The sequence below is a fragment of the Peromyscus maniculatus genome, chromosome 11, assembly GCF_049852395.1.
Source record: "Peromyscus maniculatus bairdii isolate BWxNUB_F1_BW_parent chromosome 11, HU_Pman_BW_mat_3.1, whole genome shotgun sequence".
Lineage (NCBI taxonomy): Eukaryota > Metazoa > Chordata > Mammalia > Rodentia > Cricetidae > Peromyscus > Peromyscus maniculatus.
In genome coordinates, this window is record NC_134862.1 from 26,705,973 (window position 1) to 26,733,178 (window position 27,206).

At 35.6% G+C, this 27,206-nt stretch overlaps 1 long non-coding RNA gene across 2 annotated transcripts in view; it reads left to right on the forward strand.

Annotated features, from left to right (window-relative positions):
- Positions 1-27,206, forward strand: part of LOC107399636 (uncharacterized) — an 88,812-nt gene that overhangs the window by 28,878 nt on the left and 32,728 nt on the right. Inside the window, exons 2-3 of one of the 2 annotated variants that reach the window (XR_013043190.1) lie at positions 13,337-13,552; positions 25,255-25,598. This is a non-coding gene — a long non-coding RNA (uncharacterized LOC107399636). The remainder of the gene's footprint in view (positions 1-13,336; positions 13,553-25,254; positions 25,599-27,206) is intronic. The other variant, XR_006061902.2, reaches the window with a different exon arrangement.

The following is a 27,206-nucleotide window of genomic DNA, read 5'->3' on the forward strand; positions in this document are numbered from 1 at the left end:
TCTGATCTTTCAGCATTTACCCCAATATCTGGTTCTGGGTTTTTCATTAAAAGACCAATTAGAATTGGTGTTACAGTGTTCATTATATATTTTGGATATTAGCCTTCGGTCATATATGGGTTTGGAGAACACCTTTTCCCATTCTGTGGGCTACCATTTTGTCCTTTTGATAGTGTTCTTTGCTTTACAGGAGCTTTTCAGTTTCAAGAGGTCCCATCTATTAATTGTCAATCTTAGTGCCTGTGCCATTAGTGTTTTGTTCAGGAAATTGTCTTCCGTGCCATTGCATTCAAGGGTATTTCTCACTTTCTCTTCCGTCAGGTTCAGTGTATCTGGTTTTATGTTGTCTTTGAACCACTTGGACTTGAGTTTTGTGCAGGGTGATAGATATGGACTTATTAGCATTCTACTACATGTAGATATCCAGTTAGATCAGCACCATTTGTTGAAGATGCTTTCTTTTTCCCTTTGTGTATTTCTGGCTTCTTTATAGAACAAAATCAGGTGTCCATAGATGTGCATATTTATGTCTGAGTCTTCAATTCCATCCTCTTGATCATCCTTTCTGTTTTTATGCCAATACCATGTGGTTTTAATTACTAGATCTGTAATTAAAAGCTGTAGTACAGCTTGAAATCAGGGATGGTGATACATCTGTATGTTCTCTTATTGTACAGAATTGTTTTAGCCATCCTGGGTTTTTTGTTTTTCCATAGAAGTTGGGTTTTTTTCAAGGTCTTTAATAATTGTGTTGGAATTTTGATGAGGATTTCATTGAATCTGGAGATTGTTTTTAGTAAGATATCCATTTTGTCTATATCCTACTAATCCTTTAACATGGGAGAGCTTTCTATCTTCTGATATCTTCTTCAATTTCTTTCTTCAATGACCTGAAGTTCTTGTCATAACAGTCTTTTACTTGCTTGGTTAGAGTTATCCTAAGATATTTTATATTATTTGTGGATATCATAAAAAAGAAATGTGTTGTTCCTCTGATTTCTTTCTCAGCCCATTTATAATTTGCATATAGGAGGGATACTGATATTTTTTTTTTTTTAGTTAGTCTTGTTAACCACATTACTAAAGGTGTTTATCAGCTGTAGGAGTTCCCTAGTAGAATTTTTAGGGTCACTTATGTATACTAGCATATCATCTGCAATTAAGGAAGTTTGGCTTCTTCCTTTCCAATTTGTATCCCCTTGATCTCTTTTTGTTATCTCATTGCTCTAGCCTGAATTTTGAGTACTATATTGAATAGATATGGAGAGAGTGGATAGCCTTGTCTTGTTCTAGATTTTAGTGGAATTGCTATGGGTTTCTTTCATTTAATTTGATGTTGGCTATAGGCTTGCAGTAAATTGCTTTTACTATGTTTAGGCATGTCCCTTGTATCCCTGATCTCTCCAAGACTTTTACAATAAAGGGGTGTTGGATTTGTCTAAGGTTTTTCAGCATCTGATGAGATGAATGTGTGTGTGTGTGTGTGTGTGTGTGTGTGTGTGTGTGTGTGTTTGTTTCATTTTGTTTATATGATGGGTTACTTCACAGTTTTTTTTGTATTTTTTTAATTAAGAGATTTCCTATTCATTTTGCATATCAACCACAGATTCCCCTGTCCTCCCTCCTCCTACCCCCAGCCTTCCTCCCCCAACCTACCTCCCATTCTCACCTCCTCCAAGACAAGGTCTCCTATGGGGAGTCAGCAGAGCCTGGTACATTCAGTTGAGACAGGTTCAAGCCCCTCCTCCCTGCACGGAGGCTGTGCAAAGTGTCTCAGCATAGGCACTTGGATCCAAAAAGCCAGCTCATGCATGAGGGACATGTCCTGGTCCCACTGCCTTGGGGTCCCCTATACAGTTTTTCATATGTAGAAACATTTCTGCATCTCTGGGAAGAAGCCTATGTGATCATGGTGGATGGTCTTTTTGATGTGTTCTTGGGTTTGGTTTACAAGTATTTTGTTGAATTTTTTATGTCAATGTTCATGGGGGAAATTGGTTTGTAATTCTATTTGTTGAGTCTTTGTGTGGTTTGGGTAGTAGATTAACTGTGTCCACATAAAATGAATTTGGCAATGTTCCTTCTGTTTCTATTTTGTGAAATAATTTGATGAGTATTGATATTATCTTTTCTTTGAAAATCTGGTAGAATTTTGCACTAAGACCATCTGGCCCTGGGCTTGTTTTGTTTGAGAGAATTTTAATGACTGTTTCTATTTCCCTAGGGATTATAGGTCTATTTAAATTGTTTATTTGATCTTGATTTAACTTTGTAAAATTGTGTATATTGAGAAAATTGTCCATATTTTATAGATTTTTCCAATTCGGTGGAGCATAGGTTTTTAATGTATGACCCATTGATATTGAGAGATTTTAATGACCAATGATTGTTAATGCCTGTTATTTTGTTGTTGTTGTTGGTGGTGGTGGTGGTAGTATGTGTGTGTGTTGTATGTGCGTTTGTGTTTGTGTGTGTGTGTGTGTGTTCTTCACTCTTTTGATTTTACTGGTGGATGATTATTTATTTCCTGTGTTTTCTTGAGCACAGTTAGCCCCTTTGGATTGCAATTTTTCTTCTAATAGTTTATGTAGGACTGAATGTGTATAGATATTGTTTAATTTTTAATTTATCATGGAATATTTTGTTTTCTCCATCTATTGTGATTAGAAGTTTTGCTGAGTATAATAGTATGGCCTGGAATCTGTGGTCTCTTATAATATGCTAGACAGTTGTACAGGCCCTTTTGGCTTTTAGGGTCTCTAATGAGAAGTCTGCTGTAATTTTAATAGGTCTGACTTTATATGTATGTTACTTGGCCTTTTCCCCTTTCAGCTTTTAATGTACTTTCTTTGTTCTATATGTTTAATATATATATATATGTGTGTGTGTGTGTGTGTGTGTGTGTGTGTGTGTGTGTGTGTGTGTGTGTATTTAAAGGACTTTCTTTTCAGCTCCAGGCCACATGGTGTACTATAAATTTCTTGTACTTTTACAAGCATGTCCTTTTTTAGATTAGGAAAATTTTCTTCCATCGTTCTGTTAAAAATATTTTCTGGGCTATTGATCTGGATTTTTTCTCATTCTTCTATTCCCATTATTCTTTTGTTTGGTCTTTTCATTGTGTCCCAGATATCCTGGATATTTTGTGTTAGGAATTTTTTAGGTATAACTATTTCTTTGAGCTAAGTATCTATTTCCTCTATTGTATTTTCAATACCTGAGATTATCTCTTCTATCTCTTGTATTCTGTTGGTGATGCTTGTGTCTCTAGTTCCTGATTTTCTATTTCTAGAATTCCTTGAATTTGTGTTTTCTTTATTGCTCCTATTTCCATTTTAAGGTTTGGAATTGTTGTACACATATCCTTCAAGGTTTTGTTTATTTTATATTGGCTTTCTTTAAGGGATTTATCCATTTCCTCTTTAAGTACTTCAATCATCTTCCTAAAGGTGGTTTTAAGTTTGTTTTCTTGTGCTTCAGCTGTGTTGCAATACTCAGGGCTTGCTCTACTAAGGTAGCTTGGCTCTAGTGGTTACATATTGTTCTGGTGGTTGTTCATTATGTTTTTACACTGGAGTCCAGGAATCTGTGTTTGAAGTAAGTGTAGGTCAAGGTGCATATTTCTGGGTTTGTCTTTGTAGAATGGGTTTTGTTCATTGGTTCATTCATTCCTCTTTGATCTTCTGGTTTTTGTGTCTTTGAGTTCAGGTAGCTGATGTGACCTCTGGTCTATAAGGGTATCTCTGTCTGAATGTATAAAAAGATGAAATTTGAAGTGACAATAAAAATGCCTAAATGATGTCATATTACATATTGAAAACATCAGTCAATATTTAATTTGCTCTTTCTTTAGAGAAAGATATTTTTAAACCAAAAATATCAAGGGAATCAAATCCTTTCTAAAGATTAGTATCTGAAAGACAGAGGGCTGATTTACTATACCCGAGAAAGCTACAAGGTAAATAGTCAGTGGAAAAGTTGAGACCAGATAATGCTGATAAAACAAAGTCCTAGTGGACGTGGTGCACGCCTTTAATCCCAGCCCTCAGGAGACAGATCCAGGTGGATCTTTGCGAGTTTGAGGCCAGCCTGGTCTACAGAGCAAGATCCAGGACAGGCACCAAAACTGTGCAGCGTAACCCTGTCTCAAAAAACAAAACATAAACAAAGTCCTACAAATATCAAGTAGTTCAGAATGCAAGAACAGGAGGAAAGAGAAATGCTGAGCCATAGCAGTATTTGTCTTTAGGATGCTGACTAAATTGACAACTGACAGGGTTAGGTGAAAGCTGTGTTCAATACATTAACCTTGAAAGTGAGAATCTGTCATTTAGACAGACTCCTATATAAGAACATCATCCATACCCCCTGTTTTTTACAATTCTATTGTAAGTTAGAGTACGTCTTGGCTCCACTAAAAATAAAACAGTATATGGCCTTGTAAACTCTCTAAGATATTTATAAGTTACTTATTTTTATTATTATTTGACTGCATGCATAATATATGTGTATGTGATCACATGTGTCATTGGGCATGTGTAGAGGCTAGAAGACAACCTTGTAGAGTCAGTTCTTCCCTTCCATATTTGTGTAACTTCTGGGATTGAATTCAAGTCATCAAGCTGATGAGGCAAGAGCCTTTAAGTACTGGACCATCTGATTAGCCCATACACCATCTCTTTTAAAAATATCGTTGTGTATGTGTGATGTGTTTACCGAGGATACCTGTGTGTCATGGCTCACCCATAGAGCTCTCAGAAGTTAGCTTTCTCCTCCATCTCATGGTTTGACTCAAGGTCATGAGGTTTGGATAGTAAAATAGTTATATTGGTTGTCCACTTGACTGGATCTAGAATCCACTAAAAAACAAACAAACAAACAAATAAATAAATAAATAAAACAGCAAAAAACAAAACCAAAAAAACCTACTGATCATGCCTGTGAAGGATTTCTTGATAAGATTATAGGAAATGAGAATGATTATCCTAAATCAAGGTGACCTTCACTTGGCTGCTCAGATAAAAGGAACATGGAAAAGAAGCTTGCATTCTCTCTCTTTCCCAAATTGTTGCTGCATTCCTTCACTGTTTCAGATCCTATGTTCTTTTCTGGGCTGCCTGTGTGAATTGAAGACCACTGAATCTTCAGTACTCCAGACCTTCAGCACCACATTGGTCCTACTGAGGCAGCCAGCCTTGTGGACTGAGCAACTACAGAACTGTTGGTCTCTCCTGTGTTTGACAGACTGTTGTATTGCCCAGAAGGTATCCTATAAGGCACTCTAATAAATTCCTTTTTAACATATATTCATTTTATAAGTTCTGTTCTATAAAATCCTGAATAATACACCAAGAAGGGCTTTTATTAGATGTGACATCTTGCTGGTTCTGTTTATTTTATTGATGTTAAAATATGTCATAGCTTTAACAGTTTTATAACTAATAATGGATGGTAGATGAAATTTCCTTGCATATATTTAAAATGATTGAAATAAATGTTTTCTTGTCTATAAAATATTGAAACAACATTTACTCACACACATAGTTAATAAGTATTTGACTTATAATACATCACAAATATGGTGGAGTTTGGAGATACTGAGACATGGGCCAAGTTTTAAAGTTTTCAGTCTGAATGATATACCTCCACTGTACCTAATACAGTGTATTAAATTGTATCATATTGAAATATACACATACTCCATGAATACCAAGGATTCTTCATTCTGCTTTAAAAAAAAGAGTAGATCAGTATTGGAGTGAATTATGATGCTATCCATAAGACCTATGCTGGCTGCACACCAGGAAGTGAGGAGTGGTTTGCTTTGCACACATGATTCCTATTACTATGTCTTTCACATCTGTCTTAATGAGAAGATTCTCCAATCACCTTTTAAGGCTCAATTAAATTTATCCAGAAAAGAGGAATAAACAAGCCTGGGAACACAACCATAGTGGGACAGATATGATCCTCTATGATGATATTGTGTTTCCCTGTCCTCCCCCACCCCCAGTAGATTTAGAATTAAAGTTTTTGATGTTTCTCTCAAGCTTGCTGCAGAGAAAGACTTGGTGCTATATGAAAAATTTCAGCAAGATACACAGCACACATATCTAGAACTAAAGTTTTATCATTAGTGGTTAAGGGAGGGTGTATAGTCAGGATAAATTTAAGATGTGATGTTCTTTTCTAGGGAGACATGATACAGACTAAACTCCTAACAATCTGACCAAGTTATGAAGGAAAGGGCTGTTCATGATGCATGAAGAAAATAATATTAGAGAAGGGGTAGTTGTAGGGTTAAAAATGTAAGTTCCGTTTGGAAACAATATTTAAAAGAATCATTATAAGAACAGAACAGAATAAACAAAAATTTTGTAATTTTAAAATATGTATAACCTTGTTAGAACTGACAGTTGTATATCATGATCTGCTTGGGAGGTCCCTGGCAGTAGGATCAGAGTCCATCCCTGTTGCATGAGCAGGTCTTTTGGAGCCCACTTCTATGATGGGATACCTCACACAGTTTGGGGGCAGGGGGAGGGCCTTGGACCTGCCTCTAGTAAATGTACCTACCCATGAGAAGCCTTACCTTTTTGTAGGAGTGAAAGGGGGTGAGTTGGGAGGGGGAGGCTGGGAGGGAAGGAGGAGGGAAGAGGGGGATTTTGGTATATAAAATGAATAGATTTTTTTCTTATTAAAAATAAAATAAAGAACTGACATCTATATATAGAGAACTAGATAACCCATGCTATGTTTTGTTTTGTTTACTTTGGAAAATATCAGTTAGCATTTTGAATATATATATATATATATATATATACATATATATATATATATATATGCATTTGATAATTAAATTTGACCAAATAAAATCCTGAGGCAAAGAGTACATTATGAATTTGAGTATTCTATTAAATCTTTTTGGGATAGTTTGGAGGACAAAACATCAAAAGAAAAGAGTTATATTAGGTATATGATTTTATGCACATAAATATCCTGACAATTATTCAATAGCAGATCTAAGGGGCATGGTAATTGGGGAAGGTAGACACTGCCCAAACCTCTTTGATCTGTTTTCTTTGTCAACACCCTGCTCCTATCTTACTATTCTCCTTTAAATAAATACACATTTGAGAAAAAAACTTAGTATGTTGTTCCTGTTTGGGCACACTTAAAAAGAAAACAAAATAAAAAAGCCTAGGCATGGAACTCAGTGGCACAACACATATGTAGTATACCCAGGCCTTGTGATGTGTTGTGATGGCTCAGAGGTAAAGTCACTTGCCAGCAAGAACAACAATCTGAGGTTATTCCCTGGAACCCCTGCACTTATGTATAAAAGATTGTCCTCCAGCCTCCATACATGTGCTAAGTCATGTACATGACCCCACACATATACACATACACACAAACACACACTCACAGATAAATAAAGTTAAAAAATGCTACTCTTAACTCTTACTTAAATGGTAGTAAATTCATCTTCAAATATTTAGCCTTTGTCGAGTGAAATATGTACACTCCATGTGGAGTTGGGGAAGAATGCTCTGTGTATCTCTGTTTCCAAGGAGATTCCTAAAAGAGTTTGATTTAGTCATTTTGAATTTTGATTTCTTGTATATTGCTTCCCTGGATCAGCAAAACTAAGAAAGAGTAAGATTCCAGACTGTGATGCAGCAAGCTGCTCTCCATAAATAGCATTCCTATCTTGTCTCAAACGATAATACAGTTTATGTATTTTCATATTCTTGAATGGGTGTTTCTAGATGATGTTTTCTGTAAATGGGGACAGCTTTTTGTCTTGTCATTTGTCATGTGGTCCGTAGCTTACTGATCCTCTAATATCTTGCTTCTTAGGTGGCTGGCTCACATAACCTCTACTCTGCCCCTCTTCTTCTGAGTCCTTAGTTTGATTCTTCTGCCTAACTTTATCCTGCCTTGCCATAGGCCAAAACAACTTTATTATCAACCAATGAGAGCAACTCATACTCACCGTATACAGAAGGATCATCCCACAGCAGTTTTCCATATGGTCTACTTTTTATTTTAATAGACTCAATAAACATAAAAACTGTGCATTAATGGATATCATGTAATGTTCTATTCCTATATGCATTGCATAACATTTAGATTGGCTTAAATTTATCTACTAAAACATTTGTGAGTTTGTTATGGTTAAAAATTCCCTTTTTAAAGTTTTTGTTTCATTTTCTTTTATTATTTAAAGATTTTTATACAATATATTTTGATCATTTTCTTTCCCCTCCCCCAAGTCCTCTAAGATCCTCTCCACTTACTGACCCATCCTAGTTTGTGTTCTTTCCCTTTCTTAAAAATAATCCCATGCAGATCGGGATCCGTCTTTTAGGAATCTCCTTGATAACAGAGACACACAGAACGTTCTTCCCCTGATGCGTGGACAGGCTTTTGGGAGCCCAGTGCCTGTGGTGTGATGCCTTGTGCAGCCTTGGTGCAGTGGGGAGGGGCTTGGACCTGGCTAGGCTCAGTGTGCCAGGCTCTGCTGACTCCCTATGGGAGACACTGATTTGGGGGATGTGGGGATGTGGGATGGCTTGGGAGGTAGGGCTGGAGGGTGGGAGGAGGGAGAAGGTGGGATCTGTGGGTGGGATCTGTAGAGTGCGTAGAACATTTCTTAATAAAAAAATGAAAGAAAATATTTAAAAAAAAGAAAAAGTAACCACATGCAAATACTAGAAAACAAAACAAAAAGAAAAGAAAAACTAAAAATATAAAAAAATCAAACCAAACAAAAACAAAAAAATCACCTGTACTGGCTGGTTTTGTGTCAATTTGACACAAAATAGAGAAGCCTCAGTTGAGGAAATGCCTCCTTGAGATTTAGCTGTAAGGCATTTTCTTAATTGGTGATCAACCCATTGTGGGTAGCTTTATCCCTGTGGTGGTGGTCCTGTATTCTATAAGAAAGCAGGCTGAGCCAGCCATGGAAGAAAATTAGTAAGCAGGGCTCCTCAGTGGTTTCTGCATCAGCTCCTGCCTCCAGGATCCCGCCCTGTTTGAGTTCCTGTCCTGACTCTGTTTGATGATTTTGATGATGAACAGTGCTTTGTATAAACTGAAGTATAAACTGAACAAACCCTTTCCTCCCCAACTTGCCTTTTGGTCATGGTGTTTCTTTGCAGCAATGGAAACCCTAATACACCACCAAACCATATCAAAAAACTCTTGAAAAGCAATGGATTCCATATTGTTTGGTCAGCTGCTCCAGATATGAAGACTGCTCAATCAGGATTTTTTTTTTCATTCTATATGGTATTTATTGTTTTCTCTCTCTGCACTGTACTTTTATAACCCTGCTTTTCACATTTTAAGACAGAGAATAATCTTTAAAATGGAAGTATCTTTAATTTTTTTCAAAATGAGACATAGACCTTTGAGATTCATTATAATTAATGATATAAGGATAAAATTACAAAACATGTAACACAGAAGTACACTTTTTTCCTAAAATTTATCAGAATCTGATTAATACTAGGGTTCAAAGAGAGTGGGGAACAATATTGTGCATTCAGGAAAAAAAAAGTCACAATTACAAATGAAAACAGCTTAAACTATCAGATGAAAACTATATCACAGAAAGGACCTAAGGAGCTATGAAGAAATGGAGCAGCAGAGTTACTTCTAAAGACACAGGGCTTGGGATGTAAGATTAGCTAAGTTTATTGAAATCACATAGAAACGGAAGATTTCATTTAATATAAAAATGTATATGCATACTATATATGACATTTCTCCTGATGAAAAATGAAATTAAATTAAAATTACATTTTTAATCTCAATTAATTCTTGTTATTTTTAGCCTAAGATATTAACATTTATTAATTCTTTGTTGTCATATTAGATTAGTTGTTTCTGATCAAGCAGCATTTTCCAGAAAATTATGACATTACATTTAAAGTACTAGAGGTTGACAAACAACTGCCAGAATTGGAATTGTGCACAGTGTCCTAGGAAATGCCATGCTTGAAATTTATTCATGGTAGCATAAACATACACTTTCAAGTAAGAAAATGAAATTAGCATTTGCAGATCTAAACAATGTATTTTTTTAGACAACCTTTTGGTTGGTTAAGTAATTGCATTAAACAGTAGATAATGAAAATAAACTGTCATTTTCAATGTATTGTAGTTATGTTTAAAAATAATGTTTTTAGAAAATCAGGTATGTCTTTAAACATTTTAATGACATTTTAAAAAATATCTGTTCTTTATGCCCATAAATATATGGTCAAATGCTGTTGGATTTTCTGTGACATTTCTTTTATCTTTCAAATACTGAAGATCTGAGGATCTGAGGTGACTGTTTATGCCAGCACTTCTTTAGCATGTACTAGGCATCTCTTAAGTGCATTTTGTGTTAAACTGATGTATAACATGGCCCAGGTCTGAACATACCAGGTTTGGAGAGCTGACTTGTTTTATAAAATCATGTAAAAGGTTTCATGAAAGCTGCATATCCTAATCTTGGTTGTAGATAGGCTTCATTGACTTTTTCTAAATTGACTCATTAATTTAAAGAACCAATATAATTAAATTTTTCACTGTTAATGGAACAGAATTTGTATTAAATAGCTCTGATCACTTAGTCATGCATAAGAACCCATGTAAATTAGATTATATATAGTATCTTGTATCTGAACTGTCAATTATATCTACTACCCAATGTGATTACATTCCTGGTCATTTTTTTGGATGTTTCAACACTGCAAATATTTGAAATATATGTTGACTTAGGAATTTCAAGTAAGAATTAAATAAAATATATGTATAATTTATCATTATGTAATACTTTTCACTTAAAGTATCATTAGAACATATTAGCAACTTTTATATTTAAGTTTTATACTCATAAGTATATTGACACTGTCAAACAGCTAGAAGCAAAAAATTCACTAGTATGATCATAACTATGATTATGCATACCCAAACTAAGGAGCATATGTGTTACTTATACAAGAAATATACTTTGTGGAACTTGAATGGAGGATAAAGATTTCAAAATATCAACCTTACTTTTCCCAACAAAATTAACTGCAGGTATCATGTTGAAAATACTCTTTTACAATTATGTTGATATGTCATACCATGACTTAAAAAATCAATTTTGAAAATACAGATACTGTACAGCTAAAACTATCACATTCAATTTACTTTTAAATTCACTAACTGAAGAAGTTCAATGCCCCTTATGCCTGTCTGTATTTGGTTTCTAATAGAAATGGTAGTGTATTATTGGCTGCTCATTGCTTGGTCTTCTGGGACTTGTTTTCAACAGTCTATAGGAATTTATACTAATCTATCCACAGTCTTTCATCTTGGCCTGGAATACAAAAAATATGGTATTTCAAGACCCTATAAGGAATTGCTCTCTGAAGTTAATAGCCAGATATAAATACTTAAGCCATTTAGGACTTATCATGAGGTATGAAGATTGGTGGTTCACAATGAGTCTTGAAGAAAAGTCACCAGTTGGGTGTACTACTTTAACCCATCTGTTAGCAATGCTCGTCTATGAAAGAAACAGTTTTTCAGCTGGTAAGAGTATTAGAAAATTATCATGGATAGTCCAAGTAATCCTTGAGGTATGTGTATACACTTGTTTGGTCTGCTGTATGAGACATGGTCAAAGTAAGAATATTTGTGCTATAATTTGAGGAAAAGAAAGAATGTGACTCAATTGTAGCAGGAATCTTAAAAGATCATATTAATAAGAACAAACGTGGAGCCAGGTATTGGGGTGAATGCTGGAAGATCAGAGAAGCAGAACAAGCCACAGCTTCCTCATCTCCTTAGTTCCTCAGCTGATCCTGTTTCCTCCGACTGGAAGCCTCTGAGTCCTCATCTAAATAAATCTCAGTCGAACTGCTGCTCAAAAGCCTAAAAGCTTAAACAGCCAAAAGCTTCTAGTTTCTGGTCTTCACGCCTTATATACCTTTCTGTTTTCTGCAAACACTTCCTAGAATTAAAGGCTCACTTCCTGGGATTAAAGGCGTGAGTCAATGGCTGTTCCCAGTGTGGCTTTAAATTCACAGAGATCCGGATGAATTAAAGGTGTATAAGCCACTATTTTCTGCCCTCTATGTCTATCAAATGGCTGTTCTGTTCTCTGACCAGAGATAAGTTTATTAGGGTGCACAATATTTGTGGGGAACATAATATCACCACACTCAATTTTCTATTTTCACTGCTAATGATGAATATAAAACTATAGCAATCATGTAAAAAGGACATATGCACTCAAATATACTATAAATGATGAATGTAAGAAGTGGCACCAAGAAATAACTGCAGAATAATTAAATTACAAATAACATCTATGATTTTCTGACTTGTTGAAAGAAAAAGAATAATGAGGCTAGGCAGTGGTGGCGCATGTCTTTAATCCCAGCACTTGGGAGGCAGAGCCATGCAGATCTCTATGAGTTCAAGGCCAGCCTGGTCTACAGAGTGAGATCCAGGACAGGCACCAAAACCACACAGAGAACCCCTGTCTCAAAAAATTAAAAAAAAATCATGATTTATATTTAAACTTTCTAAATAATTGGCTGTGTCATATGCTATGTATGTTATCTAGCATTCCACCCACTTTATTTCCCTAATAACTTTTCACTGAGAAGAGCATGTATAGAATTATTAAGCTTCTATTTACTTCCCTGTTACAAAATATGGATTTTTTTGTAATAGAAATTACATACATCTGAACTAGGCAAGAGAGAAATGTCATTAGCAAATGTCTTAGCTAGGATTTCTATTGCTGTGATAAAATACTATGACCAAAAATAACTTGGGGAGGAAACCCTTATTTCAGTTTACAACTTTCCATCATCAAGGAAGGCAGGGCAGAAACTTCAACAGAGAAAAAAATCTGGAGGTAGAAACTGAAGCTAAGGCCAGGGAGAAGAGCTGCTTACTAGCCAACTCATTACGGCTTGCTCAGCTTGCTCTTATACAGCCTAGGAACAAGTGCCCTAAGGGCCACCTACACCAATTATCTATAAAGAAAGTGTTCCACAGGCATGCCTGAAGGCAAATCTTGTGGGGACATATTCTTAGTTGAGGTTCTTTCTCTAAAAATGGCTATAATCTGTGTCAAGTTGATGTAAAACTACCAGCACAACTGGAGAGGCTGATGAGATTTGAAACTCAATTGTTTCCACATTTAGAAGTGAAATTATATTGCTGTGGAGTGGAAGACTAGAGATGAATATTTCATAGATTGAAAATTCTGAGACACTTGAAAACTATTTGTTTATTTGGGAAAATGTATAAGAAGATTGTAACAAATATTTTTCAGTTTGGACTGCCTAACATATACTGAAGATCTTCCAGACATTTTGGATTTCTACATCTATCTTGAAGAGACACCAGCTCATTTGACAGAGGCCACACATGTGATTTGGGCTAAGGTGAAAACATCATTATCTCGGGAACCTCAGACTTTCTGGAAAGTTATGAGGAAATAAGGCTTGAGTCACCTTTCTGCTGCGAAGAGGACTGTCAAGGACAGCAGGTATCCATGGCATTGGTGGCAACATGAACTCCACAGTGGCAAAGTCAGCTTCTGGGGAAAATGCTGTCAGTAGATCTAGTGATTTCCTAGGGTATTTATGTAGAGCTTAATGGTTAATGTGTTGTTTATCTTAAAAGTCTAGACATAATCTTATCCCATTGACATTCTGGGGAACTTACTAATCATCCTCTGTAAATTCTTTCCTGACAAATACCTTGGTCTACAACTATGTCTTTTTTCTATCTGACACTAGTTACTAGTTATACAATGTGGTTGAAATACTTTGGTATCTATGAATTCCATTTTCATCATCAAATAAGGTGAAATTAAACTTTGAATCTTGGGTTCTCAACAGATGTTTGTTGAAATTTATTTCCTTCTTAGACTGATTTTTTTTATAACTCAGCAGTAAAGATGATTCTCTCTTATTCTCAATGATTTTACTATTTGGCTATCAAATTTATGTAGAACTAAAATTGGTGATAGAGTTTCATATTTACCATCTAAATATAGATTGGGCTATATAATAATTTTCAAGTATAAAATATTAAGATATCAACTTAGACAGAATAAGAGGAAAAGAATTCATGAAGATATGTTGGCTGCATCAAGAGAAAAATTAAGATCCAAACAAAGTTATGAAAATACTTAATGATTATATTAAGAAAACAGCAATATTGTCCTAAATTTTTCCGTTTATTCTAACATGATAGTGAATGATATTGAATGCCTTATTCTCAACTTACTTCTTACAGAACCTTCTTTCATTGTCCCTTCCTGAAAGACAACAGCTGAACTTAATTTCTTTTCAATATCTCCTCTGCACCTGCCCCAGAACCATGCTAAAAGTATCTAGATCACACACACACACACACACACACACACACACACACACACACACATAAGCTCATAGTAAAATAACAAAAACTTAGATGCTTAAATAATGTAAGCATAAAGCTGTTTTGCAGTGTGACAAAATCATGAACTCTTGTGCTGCTTAACTTCTCTCAGGTATATTTTTCTCAACTATGAAAATAAATGGAGCCATTAATTAATTCTCAAGGTAATTATATTTGGTACAGTACAAAGAGGGATGCTTAATATTATCCTTGGCAATGAGTTAGCAGTCTGCAAATGTTAGCTCTCATATCTTACCCTCAGGACCAATTAATAGTTTATATACATATTACATAAGATAGTAATCAAAATAAATAAAATAATTTCAAGAAGGAATATAAGGCATGTTCATAAAGAAATACTTTCACTCTCACATTTTGTCAGCACTTTTTACAATACCTAAATTATAGACTCAAATTAATTACCCCTAATAGACTAATGTAACTGTTCAAAAGCAACTTGCCCAAGCTACCTATACTTTTAAGTGTTTAAATCATTTCTCTAATTTTTTTCTGTTTTTGAATGTATTAATAATATACTCTGAGTCACCAATGATTAATTGGTATTGTATTAAGGAGTGAAATTAAAGCATTTCCTTTGGTGGCATTTAACTAGGAAAAAGATTGAACATGAATTCTCTACTTCACTCTTCTCATATCCTCCATACCCTTGTCTTTCTGTTGCAGGAGTCTGAATCTGTGCCTGCTTGTAGGCTGTCTTGTGAAACTATCCTTGTCCCTGTGTTTCTGTCTTTACCTAACACATGGCATTGCTCTGTAGTTACTGAACCTCACAGAATGCATCTTTAACAGGATAAACTTTAACAGAGTTTTAGAAGAGGTTATGTTACTGACTTCAACTGATCTCAACTGACACAAATAATAAACATCACTGCTTATCAAGTAATATCTGTATGTTGTATTCAACATTGATGGCAGATTGCTGTAAGCCACAATAAAATGAAGTAGGATTTCAGTTGATTATGACAAAGCTATAATTGGAAGAAGCCAAAGGCTTTTCAGAGGTAAAGCCAAGGCTTAAGGAGTCTTGGTGATATTTGGCTTTTGATTATTAACTGTTTCCTGACATGAATTTCTCATGTGCTATTGTAGCTTTCCCATCATTTATTGGGTATACCATTTCCCCTCTACTAATAGAATATTTAGATAACCTTCTGTGCTGACAGCTTACACAGCCTTAACCCCAGTTCAAGCCTCCCTGTAATTATCGTCATTAGCAACATCTGGCCAGGACCATCCCCTGATAGATGAAAATATCTTATCAGAGATACCTATGTACTCTCTATGAACAGACTTAGGCATCCAGCCTATCTGTTTGAGAAGGCCTGGCAGATGTGCTAGTTAAGCTTAACTTTCTCCCTTTCCAAAGACTTATGTCTAATTTTATATCTACCTTTAACTATTAACTCAGAACTAAAAAGTTTCTACTTATAGGTACATCAAGCTGACTCAGGCTCCCCAGCCACGGAGTACACTCTCCTGCCCTGCCAGAAAGCAGTAGCTAAGATAGCTTGGACAGAAAGGGGGCCACAGGAAAATAAGGCTGTTTTATTTTCACTTGTCACTGATAGACTCTTAACACTTTAACTAATCGCTTAGATGAGCACATAAAATCCCCCTTGCTCAGATATTAACCAAATTTAGCCCTCAGTTGATTCTATTCCCCATTAGATACTTCCCTTGTGGGTTGCTGAAGATGGCTGGCAATTACTGCTCTTTTTTTTTTTTTTGATCCTGAGTGAATTCAAGCCTGGTGACCTTGATTTAACCAGAGTATTGCTGTTGCATGGATATATAACTGTAAACCTCAGAGACTTGGGAAGACTAGACAGAGAAGAGAAAAGAGAATGGAAAAACTAGATGGGTAAGAACTGGAGAGGAATGAGCTAGATGGGAAAGAACTAGATTGAAGGGCTAGAAGACAATACTAGAGGAATGAGATGGAAGACATCGAAGAGCCAGATGGGGAAGAACAAGATGAGAAAGAAGGAGATGGGAGAGGAGTTTAGATGGGAAAGAGCTAGATGGATAAGAACCCAGATGGGGCAGCATTAAGATAAGAGAATTAAGATCCAACTTAGAGGGGACAGCAGATAAATGTAGAGAGAAATTAGGCAAGAAAGGAGCTAGGCATAAGAGCAGAATAGAACCTATGTAGAGAGAGAACTGACTCAGAAGAATAAAGTGTATGGACTAAAGAATTTCATGTATGTAGATTTATTAGAGTGTCCATTAGGTTATTCACCACTGGTAGCATCTCTTCTGGAACTCTGGGGAAAACTATCGGAGGGGCTGGACCCCAGTAGCTTTCAATAGTAGATATTCATTTTATAAGACTGATTTCAGCTTTTATTTGTGTTTTCTATCAAATGATTATCATAACACAAATGCATTATTCTGGGTCAGGGGTATGGAAGAATACAGAATTTAGGATTACAGCTGTGCATTAACTTAGATGGTATATATTGACTACATGGGAAAGCTGAGGCAAGGAAAATTGATTGTCACATTTTTCTCTTAAAAGTGTATTAAATAAACAGGCTAAGTACACAATAGGATAGAAGTCTTTATTGACTTCAAGGTGTATTATTAACTCTGGCTGTGAAGTTCAGAGAAAGTCATAATTCCTTACAATGTAAGAGTTTTTATCATAATTCATTACTATAGGATTGTTTATATACCTTTGTATGAGTACACACACATACGGAGATACATAAGTCTATTTGTAACTATAGGTCTATGCTTATCTATCTATTCATCTATATCTATTTATGAAATAGGATATGCTATATGAAATAAGACAGAGTAACACACCAGCATGATTGTATTTATTTGCTGAATTTATAAGAGTCAAATTTCAAGAGAAAGAAAAATGTTAGTTTCCAACAGTTGAAGCAAAGAAAATGGAGAGATAAAGATCACATGTTACAAAATTTCTGTTATATGGAATAATTAAAATCTGGAAAAATGCTCTTCTGCAGAATGTTTATAATTAAAAGTATAGACTGTATAAAATTTGCTTATAGGATACGTCTTATATTAGGTGCTTTTGCCACAAAACTGACATGAATACTAATTGAGATGGGAGGAAACTTAGGGAAATGCTGGAAATTACTATAGGTTTGGTATTGGTAATATTACTAGTTTATGAGTGTGTACATATGCTTGTCACCAAACTTATTAATTTGCATCAAATATGAAAATTATCCTACAGGACAATCATAATTTAATAGAGTAGTTAAAACAACAATATATTCCTAGAAGAGAATAGAAATGTAGAATTTCTCTTTATCAAAAGTAAAAAAGAAAAGTTTACAGTATTGAAAACTTTTGGAAAGCTCTGCTACTTAAGGCTGTAGTTGCCATGTCTGGACAGCTCTCCGAGCTTAGTGCAAAATGGAAGACTCCCTCCCTTCCCCCAGCAGGACTTCCTACTATCTCTCTGCCTGACCTTATTTGGAACTTGTCTCTGAGCCTGGATGCCTGAATTATCTTAAGTGTAACCTTTGATAGAGTTCCCTACAAATAATCTCCTCCTCCTGCTCCATATGATAATTATGTGTTGTGCTCTAATCTTCATGATGGGACTGTGCTGCCAAATGCAAATGAAGCATACTATGAGCACCTATTAAGTGATGTCCCACTTGCTGTCCCTCTCCTATATATTCTCCTCACTATGGAATAAAGTGTCTCACTGAAACTGAATCCTGGAAGACTAGTTCCATTCTATTCACAGCCTTACAAAGCCCTGTTTGCAACTTCTGCTTCCTTTGTCCTGACAGACTGGTAGCCAACAGACCATGAGGAAAAGTTATACCCCACAGAAAATGCCTCACTTTCCTTTAAAAGAACCTTATCACAATTCAGACAGGTTACACACTATGCATGTTTGTAGCTTTCCCTTTTGTAAAGCAAATCATGTGGGTCATATAATCTCAAATGATGTTAATTAATTGTATAGATTTTTTTCTATACTTACTTGGTTATTTTTATTATTATATGAAAATATTATTTAATTTCTTTTGTTCACTTTTTCATCTATAAACCGAATTTTCACCCAGTTAGATAGCTTATCAGGTAAAGACAATTGCAGTCCTGACTTCCATATTCAGAGTCCACATTATAGTAGGACAGACTCAGCCTTCACAAGCTCTCCTCTTAGCTGTACAAGTGTATCGGAGCACACCTACACATGCATCATTACTCCTGCAGACTAAATAAGTAAGTAAATAATGAAGTATAACCAGTTAAATATTTTTATTTGAGATAAATATTATAAATGAAATTTACACCATTTTGTTTAAAACTATGTAGCTCAAAAGTAGGTAAACATCTATTCTGTGCTAGTCTGATCAAGTTCTCCTGTTTTTGATATTTATATATAGCATTACAATCATATTGCTCATTGTGTAGTTGTTTTCAGGCTTTTTGTACAGGAAATCATGTAAGTGTGATTTAATTTGTTGTCTTTTCTTCCCATATGCAAAGACCCATTCTTTGTATATTATGAATACAGCTTTTATCAGCCCTGTTCTAGAACTGAAGCTCAACTTTTTTTCTTTTCTTTTTATTAAGAGATTTTTCTATTTGTTTTACATATCAACCACGGATTCCCCTGTCCTCCCTCCTCCTACCCCCCAGTCTTACCCCTCAACCCATCCCCCATTCCCACCTCCTCCAAGGCAAGGTCTCCCCTGGGGAGTCAGCAGAGCCTGGTACATTTAGTTGAGGCAGGTCAAATTCCCTCCTCCCTGTACCAGGGCTGAGCAAAATGTCTCAGCATAGGCACTAGATTCCAAAAAGCCAACTCATGCACTGAGGACAGGTCCTAGTCTCACTGCCTGGGGGCCCCCTAAACAGTTCAAGCTAAACAACTGTCTCACTTATCCAGAGGGCCTAGTCCAGTTCCATGTGGGTTCCTCAGCTATTGGATCACAATTCATGTGTTTCCACTAGTTTGGCTAGTTGCCACTGTACTTTTTCCAATCATGGTTTCAATATCTCTTGCTCATATGTTCCCTCCTCTGTCTCATCAATTGGGCTCCTCAAGCTCCACCTGGGGCTTGGCCATGGATCTCTGTATCTGCTTCCATCAGTCACTGGATGAGGGTTCTATCATGACATGGTGTTTGGCAATCCAATCACCAGAGTAGGTCAGCTCAGGCACCCTCTCGACCATTGCCAGTAGTCTATAGTGGAGTTTTCTCCTGACAAGTGACAACTGGTTATACTCCCTCTGAACTCTTTTAGAAAGTTTTGTGTCCTTAACTTTGCTAACTCTTCCATTGCAGAGACCTTCTCTCCTCTTCAGGTGAGCCTTTGTCTGTATTTTTTTCTATGTTTCTTCTAACTCTTCATCAATTAGCCCTGCTTTTCTTAAGAGGGGGAGGGCTCAGGAAGTTTTAGAATAACCTGAAATTAAAATTTGTTATATCCCCACTGGCTGTATTATTTAGAAATCTGTGCATAAATGTATGGGTTCCCTCAGCTATGAAAAAAAGTCATATAACCTCACAGATAAGGTGTTTGATGTGCATTACAATGGAAGCATTTAAACACTTAGAAGATAACCTCAGTAATTATTTATTCAATGAGTGCTTCTTCTCTACCAGGTAATCTTCCTAAATTCATCTTCATAGAATCTCTTCCACCTTAAAAATCATATCTCCCCATTGTTTCATTGATACTTTTCATATTTGTACTGTCCCCCTTTTCCTTCTATATTTAAGCTGATTACAAATTAGTTCACATTGATTGATATCACATAATACAACAAACAATCCTATCGATTTTACCACCTACTACTTCTAAAACTTGCCTTCTGCTCTCTCACAGCCCAAACTCATCTATTTATCTTCACACACTTTCAATACTGTTTTAGTTAATTTTCTGTTGTCTGTGCAAAAACATCATAACCAAAAGTGACTAATGGCAGAAGGACTTTATTTGGCTTTTAGTTCCAGAAGGGTAAGTGTCCATCATGGCCGAGAAACATGGAATAAAGGGCAGGCATGGCTTTAGGAGCACAATGCTAAGAACTCTCATCTTTAAATCTAAACATGAATCAGAAATATAGAGATAGAGATAGATCAGTAGGTGATGATAGGTAGGGAGGTAGTAATGGGTGATGTTATTCTGTATGCTGTGAATGTGTTGCTCTGATTGGTTGATAAATAAAATGCTGATCAGTAGCCAAGTCAGAAGTATAGGTGGGATAAGCTGGCAAGGAGAATTCTGGGAAGAGGAAGGTTGAGTCAGGAGTCGCCAGACAGACACAGAGGAAGCAAGATGTGAAGGCAGAACCACGTGGCTAAACATAAATAAGAATTATGAGTTAATTTCAGTGTAAGAGGTAGTCAGTAATAAGCTTGAGCTAATGGTCATACAGTTTGTAAATAATATATGCCTCTGTGTGTTTATTTGGGTCCCAGTGGCTGTGGGACTGGCAAGTGAGAAAGATTTGTCCTGATTGAGGGCCAGTTGGGACACAGGAAAGCTTCTGACAACAAGGTAGGTAGATAGAAGGATAGATAGATAGATAGATAGATAGATAGATAGATAGATAGATAGATAGATAGATGATAGAGAACTGGAAATGGTTGATGATTTAAATGCTTAAAGCATACCTTCAGTGCTATACAATGATGATCAACAAAGCCGTTCCTCATAAACCTTCTCAAAGAGGACCAACAATTGAGGATCAACTATTCAAATGTCTGAGTCAGTGAGGGACAATTCTTATTTAAAATATCAGATACAATTCCCTGGCTCACATAGGCTCATGGCCACATCACAAAGCAAAATACATTAGTCAAACTACAGATATCCCCATAGTCTTTCATAGCCTCAACATTGTTTAAAAGTCCAAAGTCTTTTCTGAGATTCAAGACCATCTTTTAATTACAACCTTTTGTAAAATCAAAAAAAGCAAACAACAACCCCCCCAAAAAAAAAACCAAAAAACAAATTACATATGTCCAACATATAATGGACAAGAATATATATTTGCATTTCCAAAAGAAATAATGCAGACAAAGCAAGGACCAAGATAAACTCATTAGGACAAACGTCAAATCCTATAGCTTCATGTAAAAGGGCTTAGATGGTGCAGGCCATTGACATTTGCTGTCTAAAACATACATCTCTCTTTCTGTCTCTTAGTCTGGTTCCACTCCCTGTATGCAGGTCTTGTTGGCAGATGTCACACACCTCTGGCATCTTCAACTTCTTGGGGTACTTAGTACAACTCAAATTTCAGTTTGAAAGTTTCACATGATGTTGTCTTGTGGCCTCCTTCTCTCTCAGAACTTTCAGGCTGAGACTCCTCTGTCACATGATGTCTGGCATCAGTGGTCCTTTTAAAATAAAGAGAATGAATCCATGGCTCCTTCATTCTTTCATTCTTCTTGTCTTGGGAGCCAACAAAATTTAAATGACACTGCCATATTCTGCTGCTATCTTGAGATGGAGCCATGTTCCCTGGAACCACATGGCAGCAGTTTTTGTGCAGTTGCTTTCTAGGAGAAGAAAACTCCATAGACCATTTCTTTTCACTAGTTGGAAGCTTAGCTATGCTGGAGTCTTGTCTTCTCTTTATTCCAATACAGAAAAGGCCTCCCCTTAATGGTGTTAATCTCCTTAACAGTTAAATTTTCTCTTTTATGCCTTGGCTATAACATTAAGTCTCCTAATACTCGTTTTCTCCCTATACAGTATATTTTATATTTCTTTCTGTACAGTTTGCTTCTTTTCATCATGGATAGGAATGATCAATAATAACAACATAACAAATTTAATAGTACATAGTCTTAAAATATCCTTCCCCCCAAAAATTAGGTAACTTAATTTAGCATTGAGCAAGTTCTTAGGACATAAGTAGAAAAAATAATATCACAGGAATGTCCACCATTCCCTTTGCTAATAATATTGTTCTCCTCTGAAAATTTTTAGCCAGGCTTCCACCATTGCCACTAGCTTTAGCACTACTGTTTCTTGGGTTTCTATTAGAATAGCCTTCTAGGCTCTACTTATAGAATTCAAATGGCTTTTCTAGCCCAAAATTTTAAAGTCTGCCACATTCCTCCAAAACCTTTGTCAGGTTCCTTATACCAACAGCCCACTCTATGGTACCAATTTCTGTATTGATTGCTTTTCATTTGCTGTGATAAAAATATCATGACCAAGGGAAATTTTTGGAAGAAGGAACTTATTTTGGCTCATGGTTCTGTTATAAAAGTCCATCATAGTTGGGAAGCATTGAAGCAAATAGCAGGCATCCATGAGAAAAAAAGGAAATCTTAAAATTCAAGCACAAATTAAAGGGAGTGAAATGGAGATAACATGAGGCTTTAAACCTCTAAAATCTGACCTTATTAACACAATTTATCTAACAAGTCCTTATGCCCTAAATTTCCTCCAAACAATGCCACCAACAGGGGATGAAGTGTTAAAATCCCTGAGCCCATGGAGACATTTCTCATTTAATCTATTACAAATGCTAAGGGCTACATGCCATCTTGGGATAATGAAGAGTGATTTTTTTCCTAAAGAAATATAACAGTAAAAACAGAAGTCTTAATAAAGTGAATATATGGCAAAAGAGAGCTATTAGGTCAGTATTTTCTTAATTAACTTTAGGGTTTGATTAACTTCTATGGCTAGGAACAGTGTATAGAGGAAACACATTGCGTATTTAAAAGTCTGTGAACCTTTCCATCTCTGTGTATTTATTGAGTAAGGAGTTAAGTCTGGATGGTCTGATAGTACAACTCCTTAAGGAAACATAGCATTTCCCAAACTTCTAAGGCAATTTGGTTTTGGAATTACTAAAATGTTTATATTATTTTTGTTTTTCTACAAACTATAACATTCACTTATTTCAAATAATGTATTCCTATCTTTGGGAGCAAAGTAATCTAAATATAATTCTATATACATATTTCTTTTGTGCCTTTTCTACCAAAACACGTTGGTGAAGAAGAGATAAAGTTTGGCTTTCCCAAAGGAAGGCTAAAGAACTGAGTCATAAATCATGATCTTGCTACTAGTCATCTTGTATAGGATAACTTTAAATCATTTTAAAGAGAAATTTGTAAATGTTTTACTATATTAGTCCTGGGCTGCTTCAATGTCTGATACTTATTCAGTTTTTCTGGTCTTACATCTACTTTAATATATTATTAGCATCATTACATTTCCATTTACTGAATCATGAAAACGTTGCTCAGATTTATATTCTCTGTGTCCTGCATATACTTTTCCCAATTCATGGTTCAAACATTTGAAAAATACAAAATAATCATCAGACACCATTATCATTGTTTAGTTATTGAATGTTCCTAAAGTACTCTTGTGTTTGTACACTTGTTTTCAGTCTGGGGACTGTTTTGATGTACTCAGATGTGAGCAAATTCTGCTATACCTTTTCAATTCTAACGGATTATATTCCAATAAATCATGAAGTAATGTAACCCATTCTTCCCTTAAGTTGCTCCTTTTGAGGTTTTCAGTCACACTTATGAGAAAGGTAACTTACACAAATACTTTAGTAAATACTCTTGCTGAATACTTTAATATGAAAATACCTCTTCCTGAGATTGCCCTATTGATACGCCAATTATATTTTTAAATATGCTCTTAATTAAAATAGAATTTCAACACTCCCACACTTTCTTCCCTTCAACCACTCACAGCTAGTCTCTCTAAAGTTATATATATATATATATATATATATATATATATATATATATATATATATAAATGTGAGTGTATGTATGTGTATGCACAAGTATATGGATATAAATAGAACTTTATCCTGGTGCATATATTATTTCAAGACTGACTAGTCTGCATTGGATAAGTAATAAGCGGGGGATCATCCTTGGGAGAGTCTAGTTCTCCTTTTCATAATACTCATTAGTCATTTTAACATGGGTACAAATGAAATATTTTTCCTTTTACTCTAACATTTTCATCAATATTACCATTATTCTCATCCTGTTTGTGCAGCCTTTTTTGGGAGAGAATGTTTCATGAAGACTTACTGGCATTCTGGCTCTTAGAATCTTTCTGCTCCCTCTTCTGTAATGTTCACTAAAGTCTGGATATAAGATCTATGATATAGATGTGCTCTTTGGGACATGGCTCATTGTGATCTGTAGAATTCTGCATTGTATTCAGTTGCGGTTTTCTATCATGGTATACATTTACTGTGAAGGGAAACTTCCTCAATGAGGGGTAATAACTACACTTATCTGTGGACATATGTATGATATTTTAAATCTTGACAGGAACTGTTATAGTTCAGAGGTGAAACAGCTGTATAGAATCATTTAATTGATTCTGTCCCTTGATTATTTACACAGTACTTTCTGGAACCACTGAACCTAGACTACAGGAAAAAGGCTTTCAGGTCTGATCCATCTTGAATCATCTGAGTTCTAATGTTACATATGCAGTGTCTTTCTTGATAGCAGCCCATATTCAAGACCCAAGAGACAACCAATGCCTACATTAATAAACAATTTTGTTTTAGGAGTTTCTTGGACTACCTTGACCAAAAGCAGCTCCCTTTGCCTGGTACTTGGATTTGTCTTAGTATTTTCCTTGTGAGGAATGTTGTCAGTCCAAGTGGCTTAAATTCATAGTTCATTTTTCCTTTTCCTACTGAAAATTACAGATAGAAGAAATTTAAATATTATTTTTCAAATGTTCAAATGTATTTCATAACACACCCCATGAAATGAACTTCACTGTGTTTTTTCAATGCAGTTGTTTCACTTCCAGAATTGCACACTACCTCAGAATGCACATGGAATGACCCAGTTATAAAGTCCTGGTGGCTATACCCAATGGTGGATTGAAAAAGAACAACTGAGATATCTAAGAAGCACTTGGGAGTGCAAGAACTTCTGCTCAGTGTGGCATCAAGGTCAGGCTCATTTTGGAAGCTGTTCTTTTACAAAATGCCAATGACCATAAAATCGGCAACCAACAAATGACCTCTCAAAGCCAATTCTTAAGGAACTGAACTTGGTAAACATTGCAAAGGAACACATAGAAGTATTTAGAGTGATGGAAGACTGCTGTATAAGAGGCACATCAGAAATTTTGAGCCCACTCGAGAACATGTGAGTCACTCATCAGCAGTTAATAACTAACCATGAAGGCCACTAACCATGAAGGAATTCCACTTGCATCATGTTTTTAAGGAGGAGGGCATCTAGGACTTAGAATGCAGAGGTTGCTACCTATAAAATTGATCTCATCATTATGGTAGAAGACATGGAGAGGGTTTTTGTAATTGATAATAAATATGCATCACTTTCATGTAGTATTCTCAGTTGGAAAAAACAATCTACTACAGTAAGACTACAAAGTAAATTTTTATTATCAAAGTGGTGGACTGCACAAAAGACCGCCAAGGACCAAGGAATTAGCTTCCATGCTACAGAGGAAGAAAAGGGGAGTATTAACCAAACCACATGGTGAGAATGTTGTAATATTCTCACCACCATTATAACTGCTCATTATTACTATTGATTTAACTGTAGATTGAAAGTCAGTGACTTAAGACCACATAACCCATTTCTGGTACTGGGGAATTTACTTGGTGCTAAAAGATGTCTAGTTGGGCATTGTCTACTGCAGTAGATTTCCATATGAATTTTCAAAAAGCCTTTAGTGTTAGTTGTTCCTCCTGATATTCCATCCTTTACCTTACCCTCTTGTCCCCCCCCCATTTTTGTACTCCTATTCTAGAACTACCATTTATCTCTTTGTGACACTATTTTCTATTTTCTATTTCTTCTACTTTGGTAGGGTACCTCTTTAGCACTGGTTCCTTACTAGCTATCTAAACTCTAAAGTTACTAGGGTTGAAACACATATAAAGGTTAAAATCTAATATACAGATACAAGAAAAAAAATGGAGTGTTTGTCTTTTTGACAGAAGTTTTGAACCAAAGCCTTCAAAGTAGTAGATATTCTATAACCATGCTTCTTTGAAAAGACCAACGAAGGCATTTGTAGCTGTTATTTCAAGCTATCATTTCTACACATATTTCAACGTAGTTCAAATATACAATATGTCCAGTATCCCTCTCATTATCAACAAGGAAACATCAGAAACACAGCATTTGGAAACCTACATAGTTGGGAACAGGGATGTGCCATGTACTGAAATAAATACTTTATTGTATATTGTATATATTTATGTGTGAAAACACCTAGCATTAAGATGTCCAATAAAACCCAGCCTATCTAGAGTAACTGATAGCAATCTTTTCCTGATCCAGAGAAATGACCATATATGCAAAGGATACCTATAAGATGGAGAGATATGGCTGTAAATAGAAGGCAGGATTGAGATGGAGAGAACTTGCAATAAGATTACTAGTTCTATTAGAACATGAGTTTGCACTGGAGTCACTTTGTGCTGTATCAGCTTGGATTTCCATTTTTATTCAGATTGTCTATGAGAAATAGATAGACTATACGGTAATAAAATTCTCAGATGACCTGGACAACAGCAGCTTCTGCACACTCTCTAAGTGTCCCTATAATATAAATCTATGTATTCATTTCCTTCAGTTCCAGCTGCTAAAGTTTTCATGAACCCAATTCTGGTATTAAAATTGTATATATTGGCAAAAGTTCAGAATAAATTACCAGACACTTTATATGTCAGAATAAATATATTTAAGATGGCTGTGTGAGTTTTTGGTTACATATGTGAA